This window comes from Triticum urartu, chromosome 5A (assembly GCF_056163025.1).
Source record: "Triticum urartu cultivar PI428250 chromosome 5A, HENAU_Tu73, whole genome shotgun sequence".
Taxonomy (NCBI): domain Eukaryota; kingdom Viridiplantae; phylum Streptophyta; class Magnoliopsida; order Poales; family Poaceae; genus Triticum; species Triticum urartu.
Genome location: NC_141877.1, coordinates 174,887,645 through 174,901,728, shown reverse-complemented (window position 1 = coordinate 174,901,728; position 14,084 = coordinate 174,887,645).

The following is a 14,084-nucleotide window of genomic DNA, read 5'->3' as shown; positions in this document are numbered from 1 at the left end:
TCATCTTGCCTGAGATCCTGCAAGGAAGAAGAACGAGTCCATGAAGAAGGAAAACGGACGTAGTCGAACGGATCCTCAACAAATGCGACGTTATCGAAACTAACCCGAAGAAGCAACACCGGAAAGAAGCAAACAACATAGTAAACAACCATCACATAACATGGCATGATGCACAACCAAGTATGATGCATGTCCGGTTTAAATAAGCATGGCATGACAGAGTGCACAAGCAATCCTACAAATTAAGTGGAGCTGAATATGCAACTCCGTTGCACATTGACGAAACACCACGTTAGTTATTTAGTTCCTCTCGTTTATCTACCCAACAATATTAAATGTTGATTAACATGACAAGGGGTGAAACACAACAAAACTACCTATTGAGGCAAGTTTAAATGAGGCCGGAAATAACAAACAACAATTCCAGTAAATCGCCATATGCATATTTTAGGTTTGGTACTGTTCTGCCCTAAACCATATTTTATAGTTCTTAAACACGCAAAGTAAAGTCACCATGATAATCTATGCATTTCTCTACCCCATTTATATATAAAGTTTGTTAAATTTGGAGCTACGGTTATTTAGTTATGAAATAAATCATTTTAACAAGGTATTTAAGCAGATTTAAACTAACAGCAGTTTAAACATTTTAAACATGGTTGAAAGTTGCATATTATGAAACAAGACACAATTTTAAGAATTTTCCATATTTTAAGTTTTTACAAAAGATGCATGGTTGGAGAGTTATGATATGCATGGAGCTTAGGGGTTTTTCTGCAATATGTAAAAACACTGGATAAAATACAAAATCGCAGCAGGGAAAAAAAAGCCACGGGCCGAAACTGTTGCAGGTTGGGCCAACAGAACAAAAACAAAAGGAGGCACTGGGCCTCACATTGGGATGAGGCCTAGTAGGGAAAACGGCCCGCGGGAGGGTGCGGTGTAGCAGGCCGACGGGGCTGGCCGGGCGTGCTGGGCCTGCTGGATCTGGGCCACACACGGAGGGTATGGGCCCTGGAGGCCCATGCGTTGGCTGGGCTCGTCCCGCTCCTCGATCCCGCCTGGATCGAATGAGGCAGGGGCGGCGTCGAGACTGCAGTGAGGCAGGACGCCGGCGAACAGCGGGGACAGGGCAGATCCGGCAGGTGAAGGCGGCGGGCAGGACCGGAGAGGATGGATCCGGTGCAGAGTGGTCCGGATCCAGCCGGAGGAGTGGCGACGGCGACTTGCGATGGCAGCGGCGAACTCCGACGGTCCCCTGACGAACTGCACAACGGGAGGCAGAGAGAGATGAGCTCGGGAGAGCGAGAGAAAGGAAAAATGAGAGGAGACAGAGACAGCGACGGGGCACTGGCCTGGGTTCGCCGGCGAGGGCTCTCCGGTGGCCGGCGATGCGAGGCCGGTGCGCTGGATCTGATGTGCCGAAGGAGTTCGGCGGGGAGGCGTGGAGTGGGCGGCGGAGTGGAGGCGGGGAGCCTTGGGCGTGGGGCGTGGCTTCGGGCCCGGTTCGGCTCTGAGTCGGTCAGACCTGGGCCTAGGCGGGCCGCGGTGCGGGGTGCTGCGGCTGGCGACGTGGCACGTCGTGGTTGGAGGAAGCGGCGCCTCAGGTGGCGGTGCTGCCGGCTTCTGCATGCCAAGTGGCGGCGGATCTGGTGGCCGGCACGGAAAACGAAGGCGCGGGTGGTGGCTGCGGGTTGGGGCGCGGAAAACATGGAGGGGAGGAAGGAAAGTCCAGAAATGGAAGGGGGGTTTCCTTTTATAGGCAGGGTTAGGATTTGGGGGATTAGGGGGGTTTTCGGAGCCTCCGATCGCGATCCGACGGCTCCGGACGCGAGGAGGGGTAGGTTGGAGCTTGTGGGCTGTGCAGAAGGCCTCGGGCTGAGAGGAGAGAGAAGAGAGATAGGCCCGCTGTCTTATTCCGGAGACCGAAAACGTCCGACGTTTGACCGACTATATTGTCGCTATAGTTATCCGTTGGGGCATCAAATGGACTCCGAACGCGATGAAATTTGACAGGCCGTCTACCTACACTAAAATAAGACGGCACGCCAACTTTCAACCCATTCCGAGAACATTTTCCGGCCACTTATAAAATAAAATTTCGGACATGCCGCGGGCGCGTGCGAGTGTGGTTGGGCTCAGAACGGACAACAGGCGGAACTGGGGGAACCCGGATGGATGCAAGTTTTGAAAACATGATGATGTAATGCACATGATGACATGACAAGATGCAACACACAAGCGAATGACATGGCAACAACAGCGAATAACTAGAAGACACCTGGCGCATCGGTCTCGGGGCGTCATAAAACTCTTCATATGGATCAATGTCCTCACGTGGATCAAATTCCTCATATGGATCCAAATTCTCTTATGGATCAAATTCCTCATATGAACATCATCGTGCTAATGCATCTATTTCGTTGGGAAACTCTAAGAGTCCTGAATATGTGCATTATTTCTTCAAATCATTATGTTCATAAGTCCTCAAAGAATTTCTCTGCGTATTCATATGCACACTCTAACCCCTCTTCTATTAAACGAAGTGCATGGCTTCAATGCCACATTTCTCTTATGGAGCTCGCAGAATGATGAACTCTTTGCCACCCCTCCAGATGTGGGTGCTGATGAAAAGGAACTAATCTCTTATGCAGGGTCAGGTCTCCAGACGAACTTAATCAGCTGAAGAATTAGTTGGAGACCTGAGAATGCTTGAAAGGGCGCAAGCTAATCAAGTAGAATGATTCACTCATTTATCATGTCCTTATACTTCTATTTCTATTGCACTATTGATGAAATCCTATCTGTTGAATTTGATGTCATATTCTTCACTCTGAAGTATATGAGTTCGTAAGATGCACTAATTCATCTGTAGGATGAAACACCCAAAGCTACTTAGTGGGTCCTCGCTAGTGGATGTAGAAATCACATGCCCGGTGACAAGAGGATAGATTCTGCTTTATCTCCATCGCATCGGAAGCATATCACCTACGGTCGCAAAGGCAAAAGCAAGGTATTGGGTCTAGGTAGGGTTGCAATCTCAAAGGATCGACACATGGACAAAGTCATGCTCGTCGAGTCCCTCGGATTCAACCTCATGTGTGTCTCAATTCTTTGTGATCTTGATATGGTTGTCGTCTTTGGCAAATAACGTTGCATTGTGCTCATGGAATCTGACAATTCCGAACTATTCGAAGGCTTTAAGAGAGGAGACTTGTATATTGTTGATTTCTCTGCAGGACCACAACCCGCCACATGTCTACTTGCAGAAGCTTCAGAAGGCTGGCTATGGCATCGTCAACTCAGTCATGCTGGCATGAGGAACTTGCACACGCTTGTGAAGGAGAAGCACATCATTGGCATTGAGGGTATCAAATTCCTCAAAGATCATCTTTGTGGAGCTTGTGAGGCTCGAAAGATGACCCGATCCAAGCATCCCTCGAAGACTATCATGACTACCACTCGTCCTTTTGAATTGCTTCACATGGACCTCTTTGGCCCAGCTCCACACTAAAAAATGCAGCATCAATATGGCTTTGTCATTGTTGATGATTACTCTCGTTATACCTGGGTGCATATCATTATGTCGGTGCAACAAACCCTAGGTCCATTTCCTAGACTGTGCACAGGCACAAGAGTAAGAATGGAAGCATCAGCTGGAGCCAGAGATTGAAGGACCAAGAGATTGGAAGAACCAACATGCAGCTTAGAGGGATCAAGATCAAGCCAGAGGAGCAGTATATCGGCAAGAGAAGGGCCTCCCTTGCCGGGTATGTGAGCCCAGCAAGGGGCCAGGACACCACCAGAAGCTAGCAACCAAGGCGTCCCGGCAGGGCCTGCCGGCGCTCATGGAAGCAAAACCACTCACCAACCACTCAAGCACGACCCATGTCGTCAATGAATGTGGTGTCAAGCCCCAAGGTGATTAAGTGGCAGCCATTCGCCACATGGCGGCCATTTCAAAAGGAACATACAGATGACACCCGTCCTATGACGTGTCAATCAAAAAACCACGGAGCTGGCAAGATAGCCCGGCAAGCCTTGCCAGGCAACCAGTGATGTGACACTAAGCGGTGCATTTAATGCACCCTCTCAGCCCACAGAATTAGGTATGAAAGCACGATTTGCTATCATATCAGTGGATAATGAGCACTTTGCCATTGTGGTGACCCCTTAATCTATAAAAGGAGGCCCATGGCACCTATAGGAGGTGTTGGAAAAGTTGAGGAACCCGCCCCCATACGCACGTAGTCGCTGCTGCCATACGGCGACCCCTTCCAGGCAAGTGTACTGCGTTGCATTATACACATTCCACCATGAATCCACCAAAGCAGGACTAGTGTTTTACGCCTCACGACGGCCTGAACCTGGGTAAATTTCTTGTGTGGACTCCGCCATTCTGCCGCGCGCTGGTCTGCTCTTTGTGCAACGCGATGTCCCCCTACCGAACTAGCAAGGGACCCCCTGCCGAACCAGCAAGGGACCCCCTGGTCCCATAGGTGACCGCGGATATCCTGTGACATCTTTGGCGCGCCAGGTAGGGGGCTCATTTGTGCGAACCTGAAAGTGTGCACAGTGTGTCATCTTCATCACCATCTTTGTCTTTGACGGCGCCCTCGACCATGGTGAAGGAATCCTGGACTAAGGGGTCCTCGCGCGTCCGGCCTGTTAGCCATGGGCCGAACTGATGGGGTGTGAAGATGCGAAGACTGAAGACTACACCCGTGTCCGGATGGGACTCTCCTTGGTGTGGAAAGCAAGCTTGGCGACCGAATATGTAGATTCCTTTCTTTGTAACCGGCCTTGTGTAACCCTAGATCTCCCTGGTGTCTATATAAAGCGGAGGACAGAGTCCGGAGGGGATATATTCATTACCATAGCCATACAAGCTAGACCTCTAGGGTTTGGCCATTATGATCTCGAGGTAGATCAACTCTTGTAATACTCGTATTCATCAATATCAATCAAGAAGGACGTAGGGTATTACCTCCATAGAGAGGGCCCGAACCTGGGTAAACATTGTGTTCCATGTCTCCTGTTACCATCGACTTTAGACGCACAGTTCGGGACCCCCTACCCGAGATCCGCTGGTTTTGACACCGACATTGGTGCTTTCATTGAGAGTTCACTGTGCCATCAACGAAAGGTTCGATGGCCCCTTCACTCGTCGATAGTGACGCTATCCAAGGAGAAACCTTCCTCCCTGGACAGATCTTCGTTTTCGGCGGCTTCGCGCTACGGGCCAACTCGTTTGGCCACCTGGAGCAGATCGATAGCTACGCCCCCGACCCTCAGGTCATATTTGGGAGCTTGAATTACGTTGCGGAAATCCGTGGAGATTTGATCTTCGCCAGATTCAAGACCGCGGCGACCGCTCCTGGTCACCTTGACAAACATGACCTAAATCTGTCGTCAGACCGCATCCAGGAGATAGCTCCTGTGACCACTCTAGCCTTAGATCCAGAGCATGTTGTGGCATCCAAGGATTGGAGGCTCAACCACACCATGGAGGCCACAGATTCCCAGGCGTTGGAGCCACACATGGACTTAAACTCACACAATATTCTTATCACCGGAACCTTGGACTCGTCTCCGGGTGTAAGTTCCGAACCATGTGAGTCTAGGGATGCCTAACTTGATCGTTTATCGATCTTCGAGTTCAGCGCCACAGACATCTTCCAGCACTCACCCTTGGGCAACGTTCTAAGCTCATTAAAGAACCTGTCCTTGGCGGGGACTCACAGCCGAACTATATCCGGTTCAAACTAGAAGCTGGTGATAGGGAATTTCGCTCCCTGTCTGCCACCCACTTTATAGCCACTATCGAAGACTTAACAGACATGCTCGATTATGGCTCCGATGACATCGACGGTATGGATGACAATGCCGGAGAAGAAGAGGCCCAGGACCCGGCGTTCACCGAACGCTGGACGGCCACTTCCTCGTACGATGTGTACATTGTGGATGCACCAAAGGAGAATAGCGGCGATGACAAAGAAGACCCAGTTGAGGATAAACCTCCTGAGATACAATCGAAACGCCGGCATCAGCGGCACTTCTCTGAGTCACGCCGTAGTAAAAATAGCAACACCGGCACATGAGAAGATAACACTCCAGAAGACGCCAAAAATAATGAAGACCCCGTCAAGGTAACCTCCGAATAGGGGGAACGGGATAATGGGCAGGTTAGCCCTGGTAGACAGGCCACGCACGAGGACTCGGAGGATAGTAATTATCTTCCACTCTCCGAGGATGAGGCGAGCCTCAGCACCGAGGATTTCATGGTGCCTGAGGAACCTCTTGAGCAGGAGCGCTTCAAGCACCAACTAATAGCCACTGCAAGGAGCCTGAAAAAGAAGTAGCAGCAGCTTCAAGCTGACCAAGATCTTCTCAACGATAAATGGGCTGACGTCCTAGCAGCCGAACAATACGGCCCCAAGCGCCCCGGCCAAAAGCCACCCGAAGCGCAAATTACTACCTCAGTTCAGCGACGAGGCACCGGAACACATACCACCATCGTGCAATGCGGCTGACCGACCACTACATGAACGGGACAAAGCGGCAACTCAAGCCGAACACCAGCCTGCCCCGCCTCATCGCAAAGGCAGAGGTAAATTAGCTCACGATCATACATATGACCTTCGACATGTCCTGAACAATAAAGCAGGATATAACCGATCAATTTATGGATCGCGAGGACGTTCCTCGACACGTGATGATGGCTACCTATTTGGACATGACAAACCTAGTCACACCAGAGCCGACAACCGCAGACGGAATCCATCGGAGCTGCGTCGCGATATAGAGGCGCCGCACACCCTCTTTGCTTCACCGATGAAGTAATGGATCACGAATTCCCCGAAAGGTTCAAACCCGTTAACAATCGACCCCGCGGTATGGATCGAGGATTTTATTCTCCATATCCACATGGCCCGCGGAGATGACCTCCACGCTAACAAATACCTCCCACTAAAGCTCAAAGGGCCAGCTCGGCACTGGTTAAATAGACTGCCTGAAAATTCTATCGGCAGCTTGGAGGACATGGAAGAAGCCTTCGTCAACAACTTCTAAGGTACATATGTCCGGCCACCAGACGCCGATGATTTAAGCCACATAGTACAACAACCTAGAGAGTTAGCTAGGAAATTTTGGACTAGGTTCCTAATCAAAAAGAACCAGATCATCGACTGTCCGGATGCCGAAGCCCTAGCGGCCCTTAAACATAGCATCCACAATGAATGGCTCGCCCGCCACCTCGGCCAAGAAAAGCCGAAATCTATGGCAACCCTCACAACACTCATGACCCGCTTTTGCATGGGTGAGGATAGTTGTTTGGCTCATAGCAAAAACACAAACAGCAAGGAAGGCCCCTCTGAGGTTAAGAACCACAACGGTAAGCTCTGACGCAGCAACCACGAACACCGAAGCAATGACGACAACACCGATGACATTGCTGGCCATGCCGGATTCAACGGCTCCAAGTCCGGTCAGTGGAAAAAGTCGTATAAAAGAAATAATCAGGGACCATCCAGCATAGACCAAATACTCGACCGTCTGTGCCAAATCCATGGCACCCCAGACAAACCACCCAACCATACCAACATGGATTGCTGGGTTTTTACGCAAGCCGACAAGTTAAATGCCGAAAACAAGGAAAAGGGATCGCAGAGCGAGGACAACGACAAGGAGCCCCTGTAGCCAAACACAGGGGGACAGAAGAAGTTTCCCCCTAAGGTCAAAACGGTGAACATGATATATGCTACACACATCCCCAAGAGGGAGCGCAAGCGCGCACTCAGGGACGTCTATGTGATAGAGCGAGTCGCCCCAAAATTCAATCCATGGTCATCGTGCCCGATCACTTTTGATCGTCGGGATCATCCGACCAGTATCCGGCATGGAGGATCAGCCGCACTAGTCCTACACCCAATCATTGATGGATTCCACCTGACACGAGTCCTCATGGACGGTGGCAGCAGCCTCAATCTGCTCTATCAGGATACAATGCGCAAAATGGGCATTAACCCATCACGGGTCAAGCCCACAAGGACTACCTTTAAAGGAGTCATACCAGGCGTCGAGGCCCACCATACGGGCTCAATCACACTAGAGGCTGTCTTTGGATCTTCGGACAAATTCCGAAGCGAGGAGTTAATCTTCGACATCGTCCCCTTTTGCAACGGCTATCACACACTGCTTGGACGAACCACATTTACTCGATTCACTGCGGTACCTCACTACGCTTATCTCAAGCTCAAGATGCCCGGACCACGTGGCGTCATAACAGTCAATGGAAATACGGAACACTCCCTCCGTACCAAGGAGCATACCATGGCCTTAGCAGCAGAAATACATCGCGACCTTTTCTAGCAGAACCTTAGTTCAGCGGCCAAGCCGCCGGACACCATTAAAAGAGTACGTACTATTCGGCAGCAAGACAGCCCGGCTCGTCAAGAGCATAACTAGCAATTTGGCCTCCATCCCAGTCCGGATCAAAAAGTGGCATTCGTACCACACGTACATAACTACGCACTCAAAATCCCATGGGTATTGACGGAGGCATAGCTAGCTCGCGATCCACAGTGCGGCTCGACCGACCCTAGGATTCGCACACTTTTACTTTTCCTTTTCATTTCGGGTTTTTCTATTTTTCGAGGTTTCTACCACCAACCCGTTTGTCAGACATACCAAGGAGGCAAGGAGCGTTGGCGTACAAAGGAATCCCTAGGTGGTCTCTGCTACCGATTGCTATACCTGTTTTACATACCCGCACGCAGCTCGCTCTCGGTCGTGGCATGTTAAATAGCCTTACTTGCTTATCGCATTACTTGTACAAGTACGCCTCGACGTATTAATCACGTTACAATGGTAAGTAAATGTTAGCATCAACTTATTACTTAATTTTCCCTTTTTTCTTACCTTTGTATTTATTACTCATTGCACACGTACACTCTGGTACATTTTACTTCACCAGGGGCTTTCGCGCCCCACAGTACGACAATAAAGTCCGAACACCTTTTTTCAGTGTAGTTCGACACCCCGAACTTATAGCATTATATGCATCGGCTCCGAATCATGTCTTTGGTCAATAGTTGGGTTGTCCGGCTACTGTGCTTACTACCTTATGTTCCGCTATATCGGCTAGGGTAGTAAGGGGAGAACTACTGCGATTGTGTCCTGGTTCTTCCGGATGAGCGTCTCAGTAGAGAAAGCCGAAAACTGACTGTGATGATGCAGCGCGAACTGGTCAGCTGTTCGAGAGGTTTTAAATCCTTAGAGATTTTTTCCTCTTTAAGCGAGGAATCGGTTTCTTATCCGATCAAGTGCGTGCAACACCCCAAGTGCGGTCTTTCGATTACAAGGGGCTTCGCCAAAATTCCCATTGTCAAACTCCTATGGCTAAGTGAGGGCGATAAACGCCGTATAGTCCGATTACCTTGTTCGTTGCGCTAAACACCTCCTTTAAGGACCAGAATATGGAGTAAAGACTGTTTAGATTTATCCCGAACACCCCCGTACTATCTACGTGGGGGTAGAAGCCGACGACTGGTCAACCCTCAGATTTCATAAACGGCCGCACAGGAGGTGAAATTTTACAAAAAATCACAAGCATTATATTACATAACATCATTTTTCCATATTACAAGACAGGATAATATGAATGTTTTCATGGTAATATAACATCCTTTGTACATTTCTCCGCCACAAGGCGGGATCCCTCCAGGACACCATCAAAAGATAACTCGGGTCAGCGGTGCTCCTTGCCCTCAGGCGGCCCCTCGGTCATTAGCTTCTTGGCATCCATCTTCGCCCAGTGCGTCTTGACGCGGGCAAAGGCCATCCATGCACCTTCATACAAACCAACCGCTTCATAACTCCAAGCCGTGGGCAGGCACCCCCAAGCCGATACACCTGTCCAAAGTAGCTGCTGGGCATGGGCTCGACAGGCCATAGTCGGACTATTAGGTCCTTCATGGCTAGCTCGGCCGCCTTGTGCAACTCGACTAGCTGTTTCAGCTGGTCGCTGAAGGGCATCGGATGTTCTGTTCCATGGTATTGAGACTAGAACAGCTTCTCCGTAGAACTTTGCCGGCGTTCTGGCAATGGGGGTCCCCAGACTTGCCTGCCTGCGGCCCGCGGCGTGGCCAAGCAGCAGACCGTATGGCCCATCTTCACCAACAAAGCATCCAAGACCCTCGCGAGGGGCCAAGCCTCGCGAGGCGGACGACGCAAGACCTCCTCTGGAGTTGCCGAGCCAGACAGGCTCACGAGGAGCGGACATATCAAGGCGGGGCAAAACCTCATGAGGCTCTCATGACGTGAGCCATGACGATCGACGCCAGGCGGGCGCCAGCGCGCGTAGCGTCCTTGTTTCCTCTTTGGTGCAAAGGAGGCAAGCACAGCCGTGGAGTACCGAGGCCTCAGGAAAAGGTTGCCATTTCGGTGCAACAAGACCAAGACCATGGACTACAAGACGGAGGTCATCATGGAGCCCAAGACGGCGTCACCACCAGAGCTTTGTGCAGGCGAAGACTACTTTTGTGAGGATAGCTTGTACTAGCTGTCCCCCTTCAAATTAGCCCGCCATTTTTGGCTCCCTTCCCGCTCAATATTTGGGAAGAGGACCAGGGCCTCTATAAATAGGACTACCACCATAGTAGAGGGGAGCTGAGCTGAGAGAGATCTCATCAGACCCAGAGACACACACAAGTCCGAAGGCACAAGAACACCTCAACCTCAGGAGGCTGTTCTTCCCCTTGTATGATTCATCATCAACCCAAGAGGCAATCCACCACCATCACACTGGAGTAGGGTATTACACCACAACGGTGGCCCGAACCAGTATAAACCCCATGTCTTTCTGTGTTGTGAGGTCGTCGAGTTCGTCCGCAAGATCTTAGCGAGCTAGAGCGTAGATCGGTAGGAGGGAAAGACTTCGCGCGCACCCCAGTGTTCGAACCTTAAGGGTTAGCCGGAACCCCACATCCGACATTTGGCGTGCCAGGTAGGGGTGCACCGTAGCTTCCTTTCCATCAGTCTGTCACTCCGTCGTCTCCATGTCGGACGCTCGCCGTGCTCGAGCTGAGCGTCGGGCTTCCCTTGCTGCCCGCGTCGCTTAGACCACTCCCGTCGGTGGGCCACCTCGTCGTTCTCCGTCCCCCGCCGCCAACGCTGCCACCGGCCCGGTGGGGAACGAGCAGCAGGCATCCTCGCAGCATCCTTCGGTGCGGTAGGATGGCCACACTGCTACTCCGTCACTCACCCCTGCTGGTTCTTCGTCCCACGTGCACCGCGCTCCGATGGAGGCACGGGCCGCGCTCGTTGCAGCGAACGAGCTCCTGCGTTACTGCCCCGTCGACGACCTCTATGAGGAGTGGCTCGACCGCGTCGCCAAGCTCGTCTGTGCCGCAGGGGGCTCTTCGGCGCCGTCCCACGCTCTGCCTCCCCCTCAACCAGTCGTGGGCGACGGGGCTCATGGTGTGCCTCCACCGCCTCGACCCCAAGACGGTGCCTTGGCGCCAAGGCGCGCGCCTCCGCGGCGTGATCCACCATGCCCGACTCCCGCGCGTGAAGAAAGAAGCTGCCAAGAAATCCCACGACTGCGAGAAGCTGCACCAGTGCTCCCCACGCCACCTTGCCAAGATCACATGCCGCCTGCAGTGGCGCAGCGCGGACCTCGTCAAGACCTAGCTCCATCTCCGAAGCGGGCCCCGGCAACCACGGCCGGCTACCGCGCCTTCACCCCTGAGCTGCGTAGCGTTGCCTGGCCAGGCAATTTCAAGCCAGATCTACCTCCTTGATACGACGGCACCACCGACCCCGCGGAGTTCCTGCAGCTCTATGAGCTGAGCATCGAAGCGGCCAGCGGCGACGAAAAAGTGATGGCGAACTAGTTTCCCATGGCTCTCAAGGATGGGGCCTGCTCCTGGCTCCTGAACCTGCAGCATGGCTCGATCTCCTCCTGGGACGAGATGCGCGACCGCTTCGTTGCCAACTTCCAGGGCACTCGCGACCGCCCACCAGCCGCGGGCGATCTACACCGCATCAAGCAACAGCCAGGAGAGACCCTCCAGAAGTACATCTAGCGCTTCAACAACACCCGCCTCAAGATCCCCAAGGTCACGGACGAAGCCATCATCTCCGCGTTCTCAGACAGCATCCGTGACGTCAAGATGAAGGAAGTGCTGGCTATCCATGAAGAGCTTTGCACATCTCAGGAGCTGTTCAACCTGGCGACCAAGTGCGCAAGAGCTGAGGAGGGGCGCCTCTCTCTCCTTGAGCTGCCAGCTGCAGGAGTGGAGGAGAAGGAGGCCAAGGCCAAGGGCGTGAAGCGCAAAGAGGCAGTGGTGCTCGTAGTGGAGCCCGACACCAAGCGATGTAGAGATCAGCTCGAGTCATCCAAGAATGGTCGTCCGTTCTGCGCCTTCCACAACCAGAACACCCACAACACCAGCAACTGTCAAGAGCTCAGAGCCATTCGGGAAGGAAGCTTCGGTCGATGCCATGGCCCGCACTAGGAGTGGCGTGACCGGCCTCGCGAGGACCGCTGGCAGGACCAACCTCACGAGGGCGCCTGGAGGGACCTGCCTCATGATGATCGCCCCCAGGGCAACGCCGGTCTTCCCCCGTTGCCTCCACCAAGAAGGAATGACGACCGCCACCAGGACGAGGGGGCTGGGGTCTTCTAGGAGCCGCGTGCGATTGCTTGCATCTTGGGCGGTGCTCAGGCCCCAGCCTCTCAGTGCATCTTCAAATAGTTCGCTCGCGAGGTGAACGTGGTGCTCCCCAAGCTTGAGGCCACGCGCCCGCTCAGGTTGTCCCAATGCGCCATCACCTTCGACTCGGCTGACCAGCTCAAGTGTGCAGCCACCGCAGGCACACTCCCTATGCTGTGCTCCCCAGTCATCAGCAATGTGCGAGTCACCAAGACTCTCATCGACGGCGGCATAGGGCTGAACGTCCTATCCGTCGACACGTTCGACAACCTCCAAGTGCCCTATGAGCAGCTCCAGCCAACCAAGCCTTTCTCAGGAGTGACTGACGGTTCCACCACACCGATAGGGCAAGTCCGCCTGCCTGTCACCTTCGGGGAGCGCAAGAACTACCACACCGAGCTCATAGACTTCGACGTCGCACACATCCGCCTGCCATAAAATGCCATCCTCGGGTATCCAGCCCTGACCAAGTTCATGGCAGTCACTCACCACGGCTACAACGTTCTCAAGATGCTAGGAAGCGAGGGAATCATCACGGTCCCATGTGAAGAACGGGATGTGGTGTGCTCCCTTGAGCGCGCCTTCCAAGCCACAGCAATCGACAACCCTGACAGCAGAAGTGAAGGCCCTCCGGAGACCATCCCCAAGAAGAAGCTACCGCCCCGCGTGGGACCCCAAGAAGATGGCGTCGCGTCAGGAGCCTCATCAGGATCAGCGCCCGCTCCAGGGGCGCCTCCCTCCACCACATAGGAAAGCGCGCCTGGCGCCCTCCTCAGGCAGGACTCGGGGTCTCTCTCCTGGAGAGCCTCAGACCTTGCCAACCTCACGAGGGAGGCGCTTGGGCATGACTTGGAAGCGTGCTTCACGGCACACTTTCCTCAGGAGAGCACAGGGCAAGGAGTGCCCACCGCTCAGGAGTTCATCACCAAGACCACCGAGGAACTGCAAGAAGCAAGGGCCATGCACAGCCACGGCCGCTCACAAGGCGCAGCCACCCATCCGGGCGAGGATGCCGGGCTGCGCGTCTGCATCTACATCCCGGGGCTCAACAGGGCCGCATCTCAAGAGAACTTATGGCCATCACGTGCGGGCCGCTGTGAGGGTCCACCACACAACTACGTTTGCATGCCCTTCGGCTTGCTGAGTGTGGCGTCGGCCTATCAGTGTGCGGGCCGCTATGGCAAGTCATGGCGGCTCAGGAGGCCAGGTTCCATGCCGTTCAGGAGGAGATGGGAGCGGTCTTCAGGAAACCTCCTGAGCCCCTAGAGCCTCCCGAGGCTCAGGGTCCTGATGGCTCATGAGGAGCCATTCCTTCAACGTGTGGCTTCAGCTGTGCCAACTCTACTTTGTCTACAGGACCATGTGACG